Genomic DNA, 24,188 nt, shown 5'->3' with positions numbered 1-24,188 from the left:
TCTCTTTTTTCGTTTTTACACAAACAATAAAGCGCAACATGTGGATATAGCAGTGCGAGTAACAGCCTATTAACTTACAAAAGAAACATGTTACCTCATAACAATGCCACATCATTTCCGGTGTAATATCCTTTCTGATACTATTTCGTTTATTTTGTAATAAATTATTCGACATAACCAATATTTCGTGAGCTACTTTACTGTGCAGAGAGAGAGTGCATGTTGTGTGTTTTTGGGATTTATTGTGAGTCCTTAAAAGCTGCCACATCGCCATCATCAGAAAATACTCCAAGAAAAAGCATAAAAATAAACTAATCTAGAAGTGCGCGGGCTTTTCTGAGAATTTATGACCACATTGTCTTCAATGTTCCATTACTAAGATTTTCTTCGCAAAGGTATGAGAATATACGTTTCATATAATACAAAGATCTTTTGCCAAATCGAATTAATGTTTTCTTTATAACATTCGCTCAACATGATATTGACTACAGATGACTATAGGGTATGTTGTTTTGTTTGGCAAAAATTTATAAAGACATCAATACTCTAACCGTCTCAATCATCCCTGTGTACAAAAATGTTAAAGAGTTAAAACTTTCTCATCTTTTAGATGAGATGATCTTTCTAAAACCAAAAAATACTTTTAGAGGCTTTAGTTAAGTTCTTGCAAGAGGAAAACAAGCCGATGCGATGATGGAATTCGAACCCGGACCCGCATGTTTGAAGTTTCGGATGTCAAAATCAATGTTTTCAGCTAAGAGAAATACCTTTCATTTGATACCAATACTATTTTTGTACACCCATTATTACGCATTCTATGATTAATTGTTTGACAAAATAGCTGGAATCTTGATTTTGAGATCCGAAACTTCAAACTCCAATATCTCCAAAACCCCACCAACAAATTTGATAATATTTTACCCACGTAATGTGCTTATTGTCACCTTTCATTTGATACCAATTTCATTAGTGAACACACTATGCCCAAGCTCCATAGAAAAATGTGCCATCTCCTTTATATCTTTTCCGTATGTTTTTTCTTTGTTCGTTCAACTTGAAGTGAATTTATGGCACATTACCTGAATGTTTATTGTTTTTGATTTTATATCCAGACATTCCATGAATTTATGATCAATAAGAATTGGTTTACAGACTGTTTTCCCTAATTTTAGAACCAAAAAAAAAAACAAAAATATATATGTCAACAGTTGGTGGTTGCTGGTTTTTATTCACTCTTTTTTTTGTTCTCCATCAAGTGCACACAACTTAAACCCTCTTGTTTTCTTTTTCTTGGAAGAATTTTGTCCTTTTCCATAAATGAACCAATACAAGATTTTTACAAAAATTATTTATGTTATGATGAAGAATTTCTTGAATTCCAAGAATTCTGTACCAAAGATTTATCCCTTCATCGTTGTTCATTGCATTGATTCAGGAAAAAGTTCAGTTTTTCCTACTTTTTTTTCTTATAAGTTTGAGAACCGGAAAAAACTTTTGCAGCTTAGTCGTAATTATTAATATTTCTCATAACTTTTTGAAAAGTTTTTTTCTCACAACTTCTTCGTGTATAAGAATGTTTCATGCATAAGACTCTTTTCTATACAAGAATTTCTCGATTGTGGTCATTCATCGAAGTGGTGTGGGGTTGGGTTTCGTTGAGGGTTTGCGAAACTTGCGAGAGAAGTGACAGTGCAACAGTGCTTAATGATTCATAAGCTTATTGATTTTCTCTTACGGATTGGCTTTGCTTTTAGAGATGAGAGGGTACTTGCTTCAAATTGGATTTTGAGAAAATTTAATTGATTCAATGAATTCTTGAATTTTATTCAGGTGGATATTAATTTAAGGTATTGATTAGGTTTGTTTGTAGGAAACTTGTGGAAAGTGTTGATAAAGTTAAGCAAAAATTTGATTTAAATCAATTTCATTATAATTGAACTTTGATGTTACTATTTTTTAAGAATTTCAATAACTACTAATCTGATTCGATTAGCAAAGATTTCATTAGATTAAAACTTTCGAAAAATCAAATTTCAGTTTTAAACAGTGTTTGTTGAATCTTTGATGCATTTTCAATGAAATATTAAATGGGTAAGTATCTCATGAATGGTTTTGCAATGATGGTAAGTGCGATGTAGGACCCATTGTTCCAGAGGTCTAGGCTCAAATTCCAGTCTTCACCACCAAAAAAGAGTGTACAAAGCCTGCGAAGAGTGTACAAAGCCTTCAAGAGTATTCTTTTCCTGAAAAAGTGCAACTCTGCTTCATATTCGGACTCGGCGGAAAATTTATAAGTCCCTTCCCTTAATAATAAATTTTTTTTGAAATTAAAAATCGATACCATAATAATCGGTAGCGATTTTAAATTTCGAAAAAAATTCTACCCTCTCCTTGCCTTCGCCTGTTTAACACATCGAGAAGTATTTTTCTTGAAAACCAACACAAAAATAAACATGTTTATTAAATAATTACCTATTCCTTATTTCTTAACTTTTTGCATGAAAATGTATGTTCTTTACATTCCATTTTTTTAAAGTTGATTTTTTAAGGCATATGTTTATTAAAGTTCAAAATTATAAATCCTCAGTGGAATGTAAAATTTTTTTTTACAATTCTGATGTCTTTAAAATAATATTGACAGAATATGTTACAATTTTCACAGAATTACAGAAAAATTAAACATATGTACGTCGTAATTTCATAGAAAAGTTCACCTCTCAGTCGTTCCTTTATAGCGAAACATTTGTCTAAACCCAGAAGTGTGTTTTATATCAATTCTTGGAATTTTAAGACGATTCAAGATGTCACAATGCAAATATGTGTTCGTCGAATTTGTAAATGAAAAATCTACCTTTCTACTACCATTCCTTTTAATACAATATTTGTGATGAATTTCTGAAGAAATTCTGAAGAAAAAGAAATACAAAAATATTACCCTGCTGAAAATTAATTCACGTCTCTGCACCGTATTTTAAATAAATATTCAAAATAAAAAATAAATATTTTTCAATTCCTCATACATAAATAATGAAACATAATATTCTTATTTATTTAAGGAACTCAGTAAACCAGAGTTAATAAAAGGTGTGAATAAATTTTGTGTAGGAGTTAATACATATTTTTTTGTTTTTCTATTTCCTTAAAAATTTCTAGTCAAGTAGGAACTGAGAAACTTTTTCCCATTTTTTGATAATAATCCAATTTCTCTTAAAAAATTTATAATCGATTATTTTAGAAGAGTTTTAGGTAATATTTTGTACTGACAAAAATACTGTGCAACATACTGACATCTTCTTGTCAGTACAAAATATTACTTAAAACTCTTCAAAAATAATCGTACAAGGAGCTTACAAAATATATAGGAGAATTAAGATTTAATACAAAAAACATTTTGGTAAAGGGTGTTTTTTTTTTAAGGGAAGTGAAAATATTTTAATAACTTACTTACATTTCAGTTATAATATGTCCACTTCCAAAATATGCTGTTGATTGTACATATTCTTATACATCTTTTGGTTATCAAAACATAATTTTTCTATGGAATATTTTCTGAAAAAATAAAATAATAATAATGTGAACTATATGACAGCCAAAGTTTTAAATTTAAAAAACAGTTAAATGCCCTACGGTTACGATGAAAGCGATTTCTACTCCTAAGAAAAATGTTCATATCGCTTCAGCAGCGAAGTCGAAAAAAGTCTATGACGTCACGTTTTTGAGATACATGTAGTTCAAAATTAATTTTTATATACAAAACGTGACGTCATAGATTTTTTCGACTTCAGATTTGAATTTAGAACATTAAAATCTATTAGAAAAGTATATTTTGGTAAATTCTCAGTTTTATTGAACATTGAAACTTTACATTATATCATGTTTTCTAATATTTAGTTAAAAACAAAGTTGGCAACCACATAATCGCAATATTTTCAATTTTCTTACTAAACATAAATAGAAGAGATCTCAAAATTGTGCTAATTTAAAAAAAAAAAATCCATGAAATAGAGTAAAGTGTGTTTTACTAATTTGGCATTTTTTGGACTCTGTTTTGTTTTTAAAATTTTTGATTTTTTTTTACAGAATATGAATCTATGAATTCTAAATCTAATATCTGCAACCTATTTGTCAAGCCCCAGATAATTTTTTTAACGCTCATTCTTTCCGCCATTTTGGAGCCGCCATTTTGAATATAAGAAAGTTGGCAGCCTTTTCGTATTCTCCTTACTATTATAATTCAGTGTACCAATTTTCATGACTTTGAATCCAGAAATGGCCTTGCAAATAAATTTTGATATGCCAAAAACGAAAAATGGTGCCACCGTGCGACGCCGACGCACGGTTGCCTGTGCGGCTAGCAACTTAATTTTTTCAAATTCCCACATTTAACGGTTTAAAGATGTTCTCCGAAACTTTTCATTTGAACGAAATCGCTATCTCAGCTGAGAAGAAATCGCTTTCATCAAAATTGTAGCCCTATTCTTTGCATATTTTGGGATTTCCCGAAAACAAAACACTATTGGTGTAATCATCAGCTAAAAATTTTACAACCTTACAAAAAAATTGACAAATGATTTTGAAGACTTAAATTCTAAAGCTTTGAAAAAATCAGTTCTTATCACTCAAAAACCATTGGATCAACAAAAAAAGTATAGGTACCCTTTTAGTTTAGGCATTTGAAAAACTAACAACACGTAAAATAAATCATGAAAACATCTTCTAAACATCAATAAACTGTAATAAAATCAATCACTTAATCTTCCGCAAAAACGAACCTAAATCAATTTGTTTTCTTTTGTTTTTCAGATTAATCTCTGTCAATAACTCAAATCCTGGAAAATATAGTCAAACTTTATATCAAAACCAAAAACTTCTTCTGGTTCCAACACCAAAAACTTTTCCAACTAATTGAAAAAAAAAAATAATTAGTCTGATAGGGACAGAAATGGGAGGACTGAGAGAGTCTCTTCCACCACGAAAATAAAGACCACTCTATTTCTATAAGTTATTGAAAAGTTGTTCTTCCTTTTTAGTTAGTTCTATTTGCAAACTTGTTTAACACGCTCTATTAGTTCCAAACGACAGCAAATATAAATTTAAGATCCGATATCCTCTTAATGAAACTAAATTGTCTTCCATTTTTGCTTCTGAAGGACATCAGCATCGAATAGCTTCTTGTCTTTTACTATGCTAAGTTGTTCGATGACGGTTCATTTGAATTAAGTTAATTCACATTTCAGTCGCATTTCACAGATTACTTTCTCCTTCATCCGATGAATATATAAAATGTCCCCGAACCCGGATACGAACGTTGAAATCTATCAGTGACATATAAGAGAGCTTTTCTTCTGTGTATACAGATTGTAGAGAGGTCCTTTCAAATTTGTCAATCACACTCGTTAGCCAGCTAATTAGGGAAGACAGTTTTGGATGAATTTCTCCGAAGCCCATGAAGAGAAATCTCTCTGCTGTCAGCAAGCGTGCCACCACCTGGGGATACAAACATTCTAAAGAAAAAAAATGGAAAAAAAATGGAAAAAAAATACAAGAATGGAGGCATAAAAAAGTTTCCAAGACAACGACGAGCGAGCGGAAGAACATTAGAAGGGCATTTAACTTTCTTCATTTTCGTGCTTTTTTTTTAATACACAGAGAAAAATATGACCCGCTAAAAACTAACAGATTGCCATATTGTTTTACCGTCCATACATTTCATAAGGAAATCTTATTAAAATCAACGATTAATAAGGTTTTTTTAAGGAGATTTCTTATTATTTTTATAGAGAAAATCTTATTAAAATTTGACTGAAAACTTGATTTTTTTTGCAACTTAGCACTAGAACAAAAATCGCGATCAATATTTTCATGGCAGGTTGGTTCAGGTGGTAAGGTGGGCGACTAATGATTTGAAGTCTCCAGTTCGATTCCCAGCCTGGTCATCGTTTTTTTTATTTTTTTGCAGATTTTAAAACAATAAGGAAAACCCGATTGTTTTAATAAGGTTTCCTTCTTGGATGAAAACCATAGAGAAATCTTATTGTTTTTGTTCTATTTTATGTGGTCTATTTTTCTCTGTGTAGAATTTCCGAACACTCCCTTACGAGATCGATGGCACTTTAGGAGTTTTTATTAAAAAAAAAAAAAAAAAAACACAAAAAAAAAGCAAACAATTTTTGCGTGTTGTAGGGAATATGGAAGGAAGCAAAGCATCCTTTATGAGTTTTTTTTTTTTTTTGGTTTGAAAAATATCCATCCATACATCATCCTGGATCATATATCGCATGGGAGCTTCTGAGTTCTGGTGTGGGTGATGGTGGTTTCGGCGGAAAGAACGACGACAACGACAATAACATTTAACCACCATTAAAAGTATATTAAATTCCATTCTCTCTGTCTGTTCAGGATATATATCGTGTAATCATCGAAAAGGAAGAGAAAGCGATTCCTTCCTCTTCCATATGCGAGACGATATTATGGGTGTGTTTGTGTGTAAGTTCTCCATTTCGTTTATTTAAGTCGGTTTTCTTTGTCGCCATTGAGATCAAATTCAAGACATAGTCGCCGCAACAATTCGCATGGAAGGATACAAATTATTATTATTGTTGTGTTTCAAAAACATTAATAAAAGCCTTTTCTGCTTGCTTGTTGCGGTCTGGTTTCTAATATTATGGTCTTGGGTTCTCTTGTAATGCTCTATATACTCTAACTCATTGCGATGAAACGTTAATTATGTGATGCCATGCAATGATTATTATGATGATGATGATGTAATTCAAGAGTTAGTATGTATCATCGTTTCATCTACTACACCAAGATAGTAGTGAGCTTTTAGGTTAATTAACCGATTTCAACGATAGAACTTCTATTTCTCCTATCAAACACTAAAGTGTGTGCAAGAATTAGATATATGTATAAAATAGTTCAGGAGAAACTGATATAATAATTGGAAATCAAGCATAAAACCAAAAGTGAAATGAAGCATTAAACCACCACTGGCAAAAACTTATTCAAGTGAATTTTGCATTACAAGAAAATTTATTCACTACGTTAAAATTTTGAATATTACAAACAATATTGTTGTTGAACAGAAATTTATAAAAAAAAAATCCAGCTTTTGTTGGAGATAATTGCAACTAAGATCACTCAATTTTTCACTAATAAAACCATTGTTTTTTTTTTTTTGGTAATTCAATACTTAGCCTAGTAAAATTTTGCACGTGAAACAACAACAAATGATTGCTAAGGATAAACATAAGTTTTTTTTATTTTTTGGTTTAAAGAGAAAGGATTATTAATAATAAATAATAGAAATGCGTTTGCTGTTTTTTACAGTTATAAAATATTTACTCAGTAAAATACTGAGTACCAAATAAAAACACCGCTAAGGTAACTCGGTACTGTATAAAATTCGATTCAGTTTGGTCATACGAATTTATGAGAATCAACAAGAACGAATAATTCATTTGAAAACTTTATAATTTTTTATTGAACTATGAACTCATGAAGGATTTCAAAACTAGTTAAGAAAATTACCTGAGAAAGTGTGTGATGTAAAATAATTGTCATAATTCTTGTATTTCAAGTTCCTTAAGGACAGTTTTTTTCGTGCACTTAAGATTTTTACTTGCGATATAGGTACTATAGGGCAAGTTTAGGATTCGTAAAAAAAATCGAACTCGAGATAACAATTTTACATGACATTACGATGATGGAGAATGCCAAAAAAGTGGGTCCGGCAATTCTGTCTGTCTGTCTGTCTGTCTGTGTATCTGTCTCTATCTGGAGCTGCAGCCTAAACGAGTGAAGTGATTTTCTTCAAACTTGGTAGTTAGCAGTTTTTGGTGATTCCCTAGAGGGGAAATTGAAATTTTTTTTTTATGACCAAAACTAACGGTACCTGCCATATAACGGAAATAGAAAAGTTAATTTTTTTTAAAAAACGGCTCTAACGATTTTGATTAAAATTTTTGTGTGTAGTACTACACATAAGAGCCAACTTTTTAAATAAAAAAAATATTTTTTGTACCGTTATTAACGGTACCTGTCATAGAACGGTTTTCTTCGTTTCTGAATATCTCGTACAACATTAACCCGATTTAAATGAAAATTTTTATACAAAAGTGTGTAAGTAAAGATAATATTAAAATTTTTGAAAATTTTCAAAAAACGCATTTTTGGTTTTTTTAAAAATATTTCAAATTTTTTTTTTGAAAAATCAATTTTTTGAAAACGGATCAATGAAAAATTTTGAAATTTAGTTTTTATGTGTAAATTAATTATTTCTTCAATATGGCATACCAAATTTTTTTTTTTTAAATGTTAAAAAATTTTTATATATAAAAAACTATTTTTTTAAAAAACGGCTCCTACAATTTTCGAAAATTTTTTTCTAAAAATACCTTTTTATACGAGAAATAAAATGGCATATTTGTTTTTTTTTAAGATAATTTAAAACGGAGTTTAATCTTATATATAAAAATGAGTTCGTTTAGTGTGTGTGGCCGATAAACTCGCGTTTGGCTGGTCCGATTTTGGTAATTTTTTTTTTGTTTGAAAGGTATTAATATGTAGATGGTTTGTATCCAAAAAAAATAATACATTTTCTCGCATCTTTACATAACTGTCAATTTGTACGAGTAAAAAAACACTCTCGCTTTTTAAAAATTTTAACTAAGCTTAATTTGTATAGCTTTCAAAATAATTAAAAAAGTCTGACTTTGAGTGAAACAAATAAGTATTCGTCGGGTTGGGGTCGAAATTCTGTATGTTGCAAAATTCTGTATTCAAAATACTGTATGCCAAAATACTGTATGACAAAATTCTGTATGTGCAAAATGCTGTAGGAACAAAATTCTGAAAGACAAAATTCTGTATAGCAAAATTCTGGTTGGTCAAAATTATTTCAAAATTCTGTACATCAAAATTCTGTAAATCAAAATTCTGTAAAAATGCTGTAAAAAAATATCGTTTTGATAATGTAAAAAAGTGCGCGCGCACTTTTTTACATTATCAAAACGATATTTTTTTACAGCATTTTTACAGAATTTTGATATACAGTATTTTGCCGTACAGAATTTTACAAAACAGAATTTTGCATGTCAGTATTTTGTTGATACAGTATCTTGACGTACAGAATTTTGTATTTACAGTATAATGACGTACAGAATTATGGTATTACAGTATTTTGACCCCACAGAATTTTGTCGTACAGAATTTTGACAAGCAGAATTATGACCCGCTCCCGTATTCGTCTTGTGATATTTTATTTAATCTCTGATCTTCATTGAGGACAAATAAGTAAAGCATTGGCACAGTTAGGAATGTTGTTCCAAATCGAACAGACCAAGATGTTCTTGATGAGCATTACCAAATTTCATATTTGGAGTCCGAAAGACTTTACAGATTTTTGTGAAAGTTCGTTTGTGTGATAAGGTCCATCCATGTTTTGTAAATTAAAACTGTATGCCCATGCGGTAGGTGGCACTGTTGTCAAATTAAAAGCAAATATTCCATATTTGGAGTTCGAAAGACTTGACGCTGTTGTCAAGTTATAGCTAAATTCCATATTTGGAGTCCGAACGGCTGTATAGACTTTTATGAAATTTTTTGCGTTTGATAAGGTTCATTCGAGACAGGCTTTGTTTTAGAGTTGGACCTGGTACGTGGCGCTGCTGTCAAGTCATGAGCAAATTCAATATTTGGGGTTCAAAGAGCTCATATTCAAGGCTAATAGAAACAACTAAGCTATCTCACAGTTGAAAATTGGTATCATAAACTGAAACTTAAAATTTGTTTAAGTTGTTTCAACTACCAATTTCCGCATTAATTTAAAATGATTTAATCTTTTTAAGAAAATATTTTAATATTTAGACGTATGTATAGAATTAAGACGGAATCTTTTTATTTTAAGTCGGTTTCTTTACAATTTACAAAAACAGATGGCTACTTTTTGAATTTCCTAAATAACCAAAAAATATCATGATACAGTCAAATAAGGTGAAAAAAGGAGTAAACTGCGGAATGAATGCTAATAGAAATTTTTTTTGCTCAATATATTTGTTTTGGCATTCTATAACATACCTCAAAAGTCTAGAAAAATCCCATGCCGCAAGTCGCGATTTTCAAGGTCAAAGCGCGAAATGGAGATTTTCAAAATAAGCAATAATAGACAATGGTATTATATTCACATATGATACAATACTTCGAGGTATTTTTTAATGCTGATGCCAAAAAATCTAGACAAGATCAAGACAATCTGACGTCTCTGAAAAAAGTTTACCTGTTTTTAATTTGTTAACCCATATTATTATAACAGTTGCAAACTTACTACCGAAAAACCCTTAAAAGTTATGGTAGAGGGACAAAATTTTGCATGAAGGTTTTAATATCCATTATCTTTAAGAATCAAAACAATGCAATGAAAAAAACATTCATACCCATGAAAAATTTGTATTTTTTGAGAAAAGTGGAAATTTTGGTATATGCACTAAAAAACAATCTTATAATTAAAACAATCTTATAATTGTGTTATAATTTTTTTGTTTCTATCTTTGTTTGGATATTCTATAACTTATGTCAAAAATCTAAAAAAATCTCATGTCCGTAAGTCCTAATTTTGCAGGTTAAACTAAGTTGGGTGCAGATTAAAAAAAAAATAATAAGAAAACTTTGGAATTTTATATGTTTACCAGCATAAGCGACATGATTTAAAGGTATTTTCTACACTTAAACAAACAAATATAACTTTTTTCAGAGACGTCAGATTGCTTTGTTTTTAGATTTTTTGTAATCAGCATTAAAAAATACCTCGAAGTTATATATAATATGTTTATATAATAGCATTGTCTATTATTGCTTATTTTGAAAATCTCCATTTCGCGATTTGAGCTTGAAAATCGCGACTTGCAAACATGAGATTTTTCTAGACTTTTGAGGTATGTTATAGAATGCCAAAACGAAGGTATTGAGTAAACAAAATTTCTATTAGCATTAATTCCGAGGTGAAACCCTTATTTGACTGGATTATCAAATTTTAGTAGCGATTGCAAGTGATTGAAAGGAGTTCGAGACACATACAATTTTGTTTTTAAAAACATTTTCTACTATATTTGACGCAAAAAACCCGTGCCAATAACAGAAAATAACAGTTGCATACATACAACATACATATCACCTGGGAAAGCAAAATTATTGTAACTCGATAGGATCTGTTAAGGACATAGTACCATTTTGCTTTCCGCTGAAGATTTATGTTGTTATACCTTAATAATAATATTAATGAAACTTCGTACACGTTCCAATTAAAATTATAATAGATAGCTGTCAGACAAATGGTTTGCTTTTTTTTAATACTTTATACAATTTTATGTTTGTGCTCCATATATCAAGTTGTGGCCCGATTTTTTTGTATTGGAAAAGGTTAATACATTACAAAGCCAAAAATTGAAAATAAGTAGGTACTAGAAAAATGCGGAACGAAGTCCGCCGGGTTAGCTAGTTTATTATAAAAACAGATTTAATTTTTTTATACTACTTATGAAATTTCTTCAAAATATCAAATTTTAAATTTTTTTGAATAAAAAGCTTTAACATTATAGTTACATTAAGCATAAGAGCAAGTACGTGCGACCCCAGTCGTGCAATTTATTTTAACATAAGGTTAGAAGTTAAAATAAGTGTCAAATGAAAGATAAATTGATACTGAAAATGAAAAAATTAAGAACAAAAGGCTTGAAACTGAAAAAAAAATTAATAAAACGATTTAAGAAATATGTATATGCCTAAAATTCAAATACGGTTATCCTTTTCAAATTAAGGAATTCAAAAATAATTTTTTTTTTTAAGTGTAATTTTTAACACACTAAAAATGTATTCACTTAACATCATCCCTAAAATATGAGCAAGTACCTGGCAACCCTGCTCAAAAGCATAAAAACACTTAAAACAATTATTTTTCTTTATGTGCGTAGGTAATTTTAGGGTTTTAAAGATAGATGAGAATCTCACCTAAAATCTAAACGATTTGTAGCCCTTAACTTTATCATTTATCATACATTTTGAATAAAAAAATATATGTTTTTGGAGTTGTTAAGCATTTGAGTAGGGTTGCCGAGTACTTGCTAATATTTTAAAGAGCAAGAAAACTAAAAAAGTTTTGTTTATTTTCAGCGGACTGTGTAAAATAATAAAATGTTTAAAAGTAATTATGACCTTTAGTCAATAAAATAGCTTTCGCCCAGGTTAATCTCTCAGGTCATTAGCGAATAGCAAATAGCGAACCACTTTGTTGTGTTAACATTACCAGATTAAAAAAAAAAAAAAACTTTGTGTAAATGAAGTTCTAAATTATGTAAGTGATTCTGATGCTTTCAATGTGACTTAAGCCTTAACTACATTTGCCTGAACATTTTTAAACTCATTTTATGATGGTTTACCGAAATGGAAAATTTAGGAATGGAAAAAGTCGTATGCGCTAGCAAAAAAAAAAATATTTTTACTCACGTACATTTGAAAAAAGTGACCTACAAGTGTAACTACATTTAAGCGTTTAATCTGTTGCCAATTCAATTTGGACACATCGGTTTTTATTTATTTATTTATTTGTTTAATACTAGTACAGGAAAAATAAACTTTTTCGTGGAACGAAATATAGGACGGCTGAATTTTTCAAATCTGAAAGAGGGGTATGAGAAAACCTTAAGCCCTGGTTTTCGGGACACCACCCCCTGATTAAATCCGCCATTTTAAAAAACGCGAATCGATCTATATCTCCAAAACTATTATTCCTATAGAAATGGTTTTTAGACCAAAGTTCTTGGAAATTTAATTATCTTTTTCTTTGTAATACATTATTTTTCTGAGCGAGCAATAATTTTGAGGTTATTTTGTTTTAATTTATTTTTTTTTTCGTTTTTTTTTTTTTTTGTTAAGAATTTATCATTCCCGGTATTAGTTACATAATTTTTTAAACAGTAAAAGTATAGACCATCAAATTTCCAATAATTTGGTATATTTTTGAAAATCATGCGATGTATGAGTCGAAAGTTATTGATTTGAAAACTATAGTCTAAGTAGCGGAAAGTAAGTAAAAAACAGGCATTTTGTGGAACGAAATTAAGGAAGGCTGATTTTTTTCAAATCTGAAAGAAGGGTATTAGAAAAACTTAAGTCCTGGTTTTCGGGACGCCAACTCCCTCCACAAAATGCCTGTATTTTAACTAACTTTCCTGTACTATATATATTTATCAGTGGCGTATTGAGGGGGGGGGGCTCAGAGGGCTCAAGCCCCCCCCCCCCCCCCCCAAGCCTTCAAGATCATGTTTTTATTTAGCTGATTTCATCATAATGTACATGATTAACTCAAACTTGTTCCTAAATCTTAGAGATTTAGAGGCAGCATAGATGCTCGAGCCCCCTCCAAATTCTGAAATGGCTGTTTGGGTTTGTTTGAGTAAGAGCCTTAGCTGACGATGAGGATTGTGATAATTTTTTTTTTTGGATTTCAGTCCAATTCCGAATTCTTTAGATAATTTTTTTAGTATTTTGACGTCCAATTACATCACAATTTTTGCAAAACTTCTTATGCAATCTCAAAACGCAGTATTTGATTAAATATTTACTTTTTTTTAATAATATTTTTCTCAAAGATATTGGAAATAGAAATTTTTGATATCTCAAAATCTAAGTGGTCAACAGGTTTCTTTAAGAAAATTGCAGTATTACGCTTCCGATTTGGATTAAAGAGCAACATATTACGAAAAAGCATATATATTTCGGATTAAACATCAAAAAGAATTTCATTTAAAATTAGTTTTTGTGACTTTCACGTTCTGCATTTCACTTTTTGCGTATTCACTTGCCGAAAGTGAAATAGGTGTTCCGCATTTTTTCACTCATTTAGATTTTCAATTCAATTTAGAATTCAATTCACTATGTTTCTGTTCGTGAATTTGGGGGCCTTTTCCAATGAATTGCAGTAATTTCACTTTGGAAACAAAATAAAAATGGAAGATCCTTCAGTTTTGACAGTTAGAAGCAATTTCGAAGTTTTCGAAACCGATCGAAATGAAGAATATTGATATTTCATTTCACGTTAAATTGAAAAGTGATTTGAATTCACTTTCGTTCGAATTGCGGAACATGGTCGTATATAACGAAAATATTGATAAAGCATAGCCCAAAAACTCTTGACGTGATATAAATTAATCTGTAAACAGTTTTGGACTCAGCACATGACAAAGTTCGAACTAAATAAAGAGTTTTTTTATAAGGATGACTCAACTCCTTGCTGTTTGTGTAAAATGTTTGGGACACAAGAACTTTGAAAAAACACTAGGTACTCTGAATGTGAAAGGAGGAGACAGTAGTACTAATCTGTCGAGAGCACTATAATGCAACTAGGTATACCACTTTCAGTACCGCAGCACAGCGTTTAACTCTCGATCAAAGATTAATAAAAAGAAATGAAAATTTTTTCGCACATTTACCCTCTAAAAAATTTTTGAAAAATTTTCCAGCCCCCTCCAAAATTTTTTCTGGATACGCCACTGATATTTATTTATTTCTTATTTATTAATCAAGCAGAGGCACAACTTTAAAAAAATTTTCAACAATATGTGTAAAATATATCCAAATAAAAACCAACCACCATAAATGAGACAAAATAACAATCTTTTTTTGAAATAAACTCTACTAAAATATAAATTTAAATCAATGTTTAAAGTCAAACGAAGCAGGAATAATACAGGGTGGCTTTCTAAGACCAATTTTGTTTCACTTATTAGAAGAAGACCTGCTAAATTTCTAATATTTTAGACAGTTTTTGAAATTTGTCTCAACTTTTGAGAGGGAAAACAATGAAACTTCAGACAAAATACTCAAATCCTGCGAACGGATATGATTTTGATTTTAAACTTCAGATTTTCGAAATAACGTACCCAGAACAGATTTTTTTTAATCAAGTGGAACCACACTTACAAATTTTTGCTCAAAAGAATATCGGAATCTTAAAAGTCGGAATCAAAATAGCTATGTTTCCACAAAACCAGAAATCACTACCTGGACTATTGGTACATAATTTCTTATAAAGTCCTCACATTGATTCAAGGATATAAGAGTAGAAAAGAAAGAAGTGCAACTGTTTTTGTTGTTGAAGTATTGAATTGCGATTAAATTATGCTATCACCTGTGTGTCTGTGCGGTCGAAGGTGCTTCTAATGACCTGAACCAGCAACAGCATCATGAGTGGCAGGAGTTAAGTACTTAAAACTATAGTTATATATTAAGAGAGAGAGTTGATACAGCTTGGTGTGTCAGTGCTCATTAGAAATTCTGCAGCACACTCTTGGTGGCGGCTGTTGGTCGATAAATGCAATATTATGCAGATGGGCGTATGATGGGAGAACTACAGAAGCGGTATGGTTTAAAATAAACTCAAGTACTTAGCTATCCATTTAATGGAATATGGAATTGAATGATTTATTAAAAAACAAAAAAAATCAAAAATAAATAAAACTCAAAAACCTGACCTTTCCTCCGATTGGAGTTGTTTTTATTTTTGTTAATTTGTTTGTTTTCGAAAAAAAACCACAACAATTTTAAAAATAAACCTCACGCATTTAGTCTTCTTAATAAAAAGAGGCGAGACGTGCGTGCAATGCATAAACATGGTCAAATTTTGTGTGTTTGCTCCGTGGCGGTATTGCGTTGTGATGACGCGACTTAGTCCGATGAACTTCATCGATGGTCATTGTCTGCAGTAATGTAATCCATTTATGGACAGTCGATGCATAAAAATGAGTTTAGCCCCAGAATCAAGTTAAAAAATATAAAGTTTATTTAAAAATAGAAGGTTTCTAATAAAAGAATGATAAATTTTGGTTGTTTATTTTTTTTTTTAATTTGTTAATGGGAAGGTCAGTTTTATTGATTGATACAACAAAAAATCATTTAAATAGACAAGTCTGAGTCGTAAAAGTTATCAGTAGCTTCATTGAAGTCATACAAACAAAATTCAAATCAATCAAACAAATTATGGCAAAACTTATATCAATTGTTTTGATTGTTGTGGGAGTTGCAGTTTGTGCAACAGAAGCAGCTCGTTTAAGGAACTTTAGACAATCAAAATTTTCTGCTCGTCAGGAAGTGGAACCTGAACAAGATGTTGCAGCTGTAACTCCATATCCTCCAGCTGGAATAGTACCCGAGGTGCGATTCAATTTGCCCAACGAACCTGCTGATCTACCAGAAGATCCAGAGAAGACCTATTTGCCCCCAGACAATCTATTGCCACCAGCACAGACTTATGGACCACCAGCTCAGACCTATGGGCCACCAGAAGTTGAAGCAGAAGAAGGCAGTGGAAATGATGCACCTTTAGCTGATGATGATGATGCAGCAGCTCAACAACCTGAGGAAGGACAAGCTGATGAGCCTGTTGAAGAAGACAATGTTGATCCTGAAGCTGAAGAAGTTGTCAATCCTCAATTGGAACGTTTTGTATTGGCTAGGAATTTCCGTAGACCAGCAAAATTGAGAGCTGCTAAATTACAAGCACTTCCAGTTGCTGTTCGTCCAAGGTCTCAGAGATTGATTGCACAGCCTGTCTATTCGACCAATGGAGCTCTGATTGCTTATAGAATGTTGAGAGTTTAATTTGTTTTTTTGATAATAATTTATTTTCTTTTTCTTTTGTTTTAATGTTTTATTGTTGGTAAATTGGATAAATAAATTAATATAAATTATTCGTTAACCCAAATGAAAGTATTTTCAATATTTATTTGCCTTAAAATAGCCTAATGGTGAAGTCAGAATTGGCAAAAAAGTTGATATAAGATACAATAGTTTAAAGAAACTGATGACTTACTGATAACCTAAGCAAATTTGAATGACTTTTGTTATTATTTTTTTATAGAAATTTTGTATAACTTTGCGTTAAGCCACTTTACTTTTTCCAATAACTATGTTTTCGGAATGTAAAGTTGCTTGTCATTTCGACATTTGATCATTTCAATGAGTGATTATTAATTTTTTTTTTTTTTTAACTTTTATTTCATTTCCTTTCCAAAATTTTTGAGACAAGAATAAAACAACTATCATCATTTAATTGGGAATATCTAAGATCATTAACTTCGAAAACAATAAAAGAGTTTTTTAATTGCAATCAGTCTAATGCAACTGAGAAGATTCAATAAATTGATCTTTTTTGGTCAAACAAGAAGAAATCTACAAATAACTTTGTCCTTTTTGTGAAATTGATCCGAAATCTTATCAATTTATTGTTTTTTTTCTTTATGATTCAATATAATTTCCATATAACTGCACATTAAAAATATTTTTTGAAAACATAAATAACCCAAAAGTTAAATCTTTTAAATGCACAAGAGAATTATGTGCTTAAGCTATTTGCTTTGTGGCTTTGTCATCGTCGTCGTTGTAGTCGTAAAATATATTTTTGCTAAATTTCTGTCATAAAATATAACTCGCACGACAAAAAAAAAACCACAACCCAGCAGCAGCAATCTCGTTTTGTTATATCCTTCTTCAGAGTAAAAAGGTTTTGTGTCATATTTAATTTAATTCAATTTAATTTAAAACCATAAAACATTTCTCTAGATACCGCATTCACTATCTCTCGAGCACCATACATTCCCGAAAAATGTTTTTACCGTCTCGTAATTTTTGGAGAATTAAATCAAAAGAAAGTTATTCAAATGTTTTCTTTAACCACAAGCTCATAAGTACACTTACCCACACACACACACACAAAAATACAGAATATCCTTTATTTCTTTATGGTTGTTGTGTTGTCGTTAGATGAGTGAGGTCCATTTGGTTTTTTGGTTGAGTGGGTTTTATGAGAAGATACAAATCCTTTCGTCCCAAAAATGGGGAAATTATTGTGGGAATCAATTTGGTTACTTGTGTTGTGCATTATATTTTCCCATTGATTTTCATTCAAGTGGTTTTTATTGAGGATTTGTGTTTTGCTTCTTTTTTTATTCTTAAAAAAAATTGATTTAAATAGAAAAGTTACTTTTGTTTTTGTTTGTTGTTTTTTAATATAAACTTCAATTTTGACTTAAGCAATTTGTCTCTTCACAAAAGGTAAAGGTGTTTCATTTCATCACCAAAGAATAATCCTGCCCCAAAGGGTTTCAAGGTATGGTGAAACTTATGACTGTTTTTTGAAACACCCACAAAAAAGAAAACATGCAAATCCTTACCAGAATAAGTACTCCTTCTTTTTTTATCCTTTTTTGTGGTTTTGAGTTTATTCACAAAATTTTATATTGTGAATGTTTGGAACTACTCGTATGTAGATTAAAATGATTCCCCCCAAAGGATTACATATATGGTTATAAGAAGTTTGTTTATAAAATCAGAAAGAAAAGAAAAAAAAACAATATAATTTCATTTGACTGAAAAGGGTTTTGCTTGTTTTTGATCGATGGACTCTGTTGCTTATCTAGAATTTTATTCCTTTTTTCTTTCCGGGTTGGAAACAGCACCCAAGAGGAAGGATGGAAAGTTTTTTGACAATTTTTTATATTTTTTTTTTATTGAAATTTCAAGTGGAAATAATTTTGCATGACATTTTAATTTACGATTATAAGATTAGTTGAAGGGGGAGACTTTTTTTCATATGTTGTGAATGCATGACAACATATTCAAAGGGAAATATGACTTTTATTTGAGGAGGATGTTTTTGAAATAAGATCAAAATTTAAGATTTCAAAACACATAAATCTGTGGTTCACCCAAGCGTAGTGAATTTGAGTTTCGACTACTTGAATTTTTCTACATCTTAAGTAAAAAGTAAGAAATAAGTCTTGAGATTATTCCACATATTTTGAAAAGAGGGTTATGAAAAGAAATGATGAGGAAGTGATATCATTGTTTTGGCAAACCAAATGTTCGTTTTACTTGGGTAGGTATTAAACTACGATGCTTGGCTAAATTAATGGTGAATTTTGCAGTACTGCTGCATCAGTACTATTTTTATGAACACGTAAATTCTTAGGCTATCTGAAGTTGGTACCCCCAAATGCTAATTTTTTTTTTCAAACCCGCCTGGTTCAATTATACAAGGTTAATCCAGGATCCAAAAATTTATTTCGCTAGCAAACCCTTTGTTCTAAAATTATAACGGAATTATATTTTTTTTTCACCTCAAAAATCACAAAAAATGTGGTTCGTTTGCTCAACTTTAGGATAGCTAGCTTTTTTTTCTTTTTCCCACTATTTTTTCTAAAGATACAACAAAAAACTTTTTTTTTCATATCAGAAACCGACAAAATTGTGATTTTTTCCATTGAAAAAACGAAAGTTTAAAATCGTGGTTTGTTTGCCCAAGGTTAGCCCAAGATAGCCCAATTTTTATTTTCACTATCCTACGCTTAGTTTAAAAATTTAAGAAGCATTAATTTCACTGGTCTGCAAGGAAATCCTCCTTTAAATAAAACTATACTTTTCTAAAGGATTTTTGTATGCTGATTCCGAATTCGAAGTCAGAATTGATCTAGCACGTCACGTTTTCCCGTTAGAAAATCTCAAAAACCCATTTTCTTTTGCTGTTTTCGAAGAAATATTTTGGCATAATGTAATATTTTCAACTAAAATTGTTACGGGTTATAAAAGAACTTATTTTTTCTTTCAAATTCAGTTTCAATCTTCTCAATATCTCTTTTCTTCTCCGAGATATCTTAATTTAAGTAAGTTTAGTAGGTTTGGCATATCTTATCATAAAAAAAACTGATCTCTAAAAATTAATATATCTTTCTAACTAGAACAAAAATATACTTTTCTAATGGACTTTAGTGTGCTGATTTTGAATCCGAACTCCGAACGAAATGTCGGCCAGCTCTGGTTTGTGAGATATAGTAGTTTTTATTTAGATTTTCTAAGAAAAAACTTGATTTTGTGATACTTTAATGAGAATATCTTAAAATTCTCACGTGATAGAATTTTTTTGACTTCGGATTCTAACTCAGCACATCAAAAACTATAAGAAAAGTTTACTTTTGTTTCTAGGAGAAACAAATCTGGAGCTTTACCATTGAATAATTATATATAGAAGTGACACTGATAGTTTCTAGCGCCACAGAATTTTATTTTTTTCGGCAATCGGATGTACTAAAAATCCCCAGAGAGAATGGAGCTTGTCCTAGAAAATTATGTTTCCAAAAATTTGTTTTTAAAAAAGGAAATTTCTCTAACACAAACATAAGGAAACAAATATCAAATAAAAATAAATCGTATCGACACGTCGACATCCTATAATAGAAAAAAAAAAATAAGGAAATTTTACTCACACATAAAACATAAAACAAATATCAAACAAAAATAAATCGTATCGAAACATCGACATCCTATAAATGAAAAAAGAAAATAAGGAAATTTTACTCATACATTCAAAATTACACAAATATCAAACAAAAATATAGAAAAGTTAGTTGACATTATAAATGTATCCATAGTAACTCGAAGCTAAAAACAAGAAATTTTTTATTAACGACGAGAATTTGAACAAAATTAAATATTATTGTTGTATATCCTAGGCAAGTTATAGCTTATAGGGCATGAAAGTTACCCTTATTTCAATAGTCCTATTAGCGTAGGTGACAAGGTGATTGCTCTTTAATTTTGATTTCTGAGTTCGTATCCCCACAGAGATTGCTATTTTTTGCAATATTATGAAATGCGTAACAATTAGAGCCCATTTTTGCTGAATCGAAACTTAAGCATTTAATTACAACAAAGCCTTATGTGTCAGTTTACGCTGAAGTAAAAGTAGAGCCTAAACGTTTATGTTCAACATAAATTATTTAAGGTTCGTTTCAGCTAATGGCCCTTAAAGAAAAAAAGAAAAGCGTTAAAAAAAACTCAACGTAATATTGTAAATCAGGTAAGAGCTCAAACCAATAAGCCGGTTTGGCTCAAACTTTTTGTTTATTTTTGGCTAATTTTAATAGTTGAGTTTCATAACCATAAAATTTAACCGTGCGTTAGTTTTTAACCCTTTCGGTACCAGCGTTACTCTCATGTAACATATCTTTAGAAATTCGTAAAAAATATTTCGTTAAATATTTTTTTAGGTTTCGATGGCTTAATTGAAAGATAGTAATGCCTAGTTACTGGATAATTACAAAAAGTTGGTCAAATATCTTACTTTTAATTTTTTTTTCTCTTGAAGATTTTCATAGCTTGGGTTGGAAAGGGTTAACCTGAGTTGTTTTTATATACTAGCCCAAAAAGTTAAAGGAACAATTTGATTTCTTCTACTAAGATAGATTTTTAGAAAAAAAAATTTCAAAATGGAACCTTATAAATAAATTAAAAAAAAAAATTCAAAAATAAAATTGTAGGTATGCAATTTCGTAGAAATTACTAATCAACATTCAAAACTAAAATGTCAACAAAATTTAATGTCCCGTTTTCGAAAATTTGAAAAAAGTGTTCAATTTTGTTTTAATCCAAAAACTATTATTTTCCCAAATTTTCTTTCTGTTTTATATATAAACTATATGCTTTTGTATAAAAAATTCGTTGAAATTGAATTGGTAGTTTGGCACGGTTCTACGGTAGGTTAATAATAATTTTGAAAAATTTCAATGATTGCCCAAAAACTATTATATAATTTTTTTATACAAAATCACTGGTACCGTTTTCGAGAAAATTAAACATTTCCGAAATTGGTTTATGACAGATATCGTTATTTTTGGTAAAACAAATTAGTTCTAAAAACCCCTCTGGAAGTTCTCCAAAAAATGCTTCATACCAAGTTTGATGTTAATCGGTAGATCCGTTTAGCTGTAGACAGACAGACAAACGGAAATTCCGTGACCCACTTTTTTGCGTTCTCTATTATAAGCCCTGTTCCTTTGGGAGGTGGCAAAGTACTACTAGTAGTTTACTAGCGATTTTCAATGGAACGCACTTTCAACGAATTCAATACAAATCGTATCCACTCGGGAAGAAGAGCATGAGTAGGTAGATGATAGAACTAGATTAAACAAAAAATCTACTACTAGCAGACTACCACCTACAGTGGAACAGGGCTATTATAGGAATCCCATGTCTGATTATTATTTCAACTTTTTTTTGTACGAATGCATAGCTTGACAATATAGTATCATGACAAAATAAAAACCATGTAAAAACTACATTGTTCTAGTTTTAGACCCAAATATTTTATTTCAAATGGTGAAATAGAAAAATCATTGGAACTATCCAAAATCCACATTTTCTTTCATTTGCGATCAAAATGGGCCTTTTTTCCTTCTGAGTTTATTTGAACATTTTATTAATAAATATCGTTTAAATTTTAGATAAAAAAAAATGTTTTAATTAAAAATAAAGAAAAGTATCCAAAAATGTTACGAAAAGATTTTTTTTTTCTTTCAAAATTTAACATTTCATAAAAACTTTAAATTTTCGTTTAAAGTTGCAAATTTGAACAAAGCCGTATATCCAAAGTTCTTGTTCGCAAGCATAAATCAGTTTAAGCAAATAAACGAGGTTGTTTCGTATTGTATTAAAATACTTTGAAATATGTATTAAAATACTTTAAAATAATGTGAAATATGGCCATATTGTATGAACTTGATCCTGACCTACTCTTGCATTATGCGGTTCAAGAAAATAGTAAATATATGCCACAGTGCATGTGCAAAACATTCAAATAATGTGAACTACAACTTTGGCCTAGATGTTATTACAAAAAGCACCCTAATCAAAATTAAATAAACACTTCTATAACTGAAGAAAATCTTCTTGTCGTTAATAATAACAAAAAACAAAATCCTTTCAAATATACATAAGAATCAAACATTCAAAAATAAATATTCAATTCAAAATATTACAAAAATTTAAAATAAATTCAATTTCAATATTACAGAAACAAAAATAAACAAACACACTACTAGCACAAAACAAAACTAATACAAATACACCAAATAAAAATAATATTGTACATGTGGTTACTTAGTAACCAAAAGTTCTTTTCAGGGATTTTTCGGCCATCGAATACACAATCCTAAAACGATTGTGGCGCCACCCCTCAAACGATTGTGGCTCCACCCCTCAAACATAGCGGACGTTTTTTCCGGTGTCACTTCTATATATAATTATTCAATGGCTTTACAAGGCAGTTTATCGAATGGTTTATTACAAATAAGATATTTCTAAATAGATAAATAGTATATAAAATTACAAAACACGTAAAAATTTTGTTTAATGTATTTTATTATGGTTTTCTTTACATATTTGACTTTTTAAATATAATGGGCGTTGATATTTTACATTTTCTATAATAAAGGTGTTTTTGTTCATGTTGGATTTACTAAAAAGTAAAGGATTTCGATATTTCAGCTTTTTTTATAAATCAGTATTTTAAAATATGAGTAAACATTAATGTAAAAGGACATATTTGGTGTCAATCGATAGGCCATATTACGAGGAATAAGTCCTCCAAATTTGAGCTCAATGCTACAAATAGTTTTAATTTTGCACGAGTTCAAATAAATCTAAAAGGTTGATTTTTTAGAAACTACCCACATTTTTAAAAAATCATTTTTACAAAAATGGTACCTGATAGAATTTTTCTGAAACCAGATTTAGATTCAGGAAAGTCTAATCTTTCATAATATCAAAAAATTATTTGAAGGAGAAAAAAGAAGTTAAATTTAGCAGACCAGTGTTTTTATTCACCACCAAAAAAAAATAGTACGCATACACCACAGTGACCTTTTTAATGTATAATTTAGAAAAAGTAAATTCACTGGTGTGGGCATTGCGCCTCAAATGTTATTTATTTGACTTAGGATTCTTACTTTATTGAATGAAGTCCATATAACATTCATGTTAAGAAGCCTAAGTTCATTTGTTTTATTTCACTTTAAAAACCACAACATATAAAAATATTTTTTCAAGTGTAAAAATCATTGATTTTTTTTTTTTTTTTTTGTTTTGCCATATAAGCATCTAGAAAAGCTACATGCTTAGTAAAATCTATCCAAGCACTTTTCAAAAGTAACAACAAATAAAAAATGGTGTGAATTGATTTCTTTTTTACGAATAGAGTTTTTTAGACCTTTCTGAATTAACCTTGGTAATTCCAACAAATTTCATCACTTTTTTTTTTGTTTTCCCACCCTTAGTTCAGAATTATGACAAACAATTTTTTTTTTTTT

At 30.0% G+C, this 24,188-nt stretch overlaps 1 protein-coding gene across 2 annotated transcripts in view; it reads right to left on the bottom strand.

Moving 5' to 3' along the window:
• Window positions 1-24,188, bottom strand: part of LOC129917664 (prolactin-releasing peptide receptor) — a 123,169-nt gene that overhangs the window by 83,124 nt on the left and 15,857 nt on the right. The window contains exon 2 of one of the 2 annotated variants that reach the window (XM_055997705.1): window positions 3,449-3,549. The exons of the other annotated variant lie outside the window; for it this stretch is intronic. The gene's annotated coding sequence lies outside the window, so the exon portion shown is untranslated. The remainder of the gene's footprint in view (window positions 1-3,448; window positions 3,550-24,188) is intronic. 2 annotated transcript variants of the gene reach the window in all.

This window comes from Episyrphus balteatus, chromosome 4 (genome assembly GCF_945859705.1).
Source record: "Episyrphus balteatus chromosome 4, idEpiBalt1.1, whole genome shotgun sequence".
Lineage (NCBI taxonomy): Eukaryota > Metazoa > Arthropoda > Insecta > Diptera > Syrphidae > Episyrphus > Episyrphus balteatus.
The sequence above is the reverse complement of the archived record's forward strand: the minus strand, read 5'-3'. Positions and strand labels throughout refer to the sequence as shown.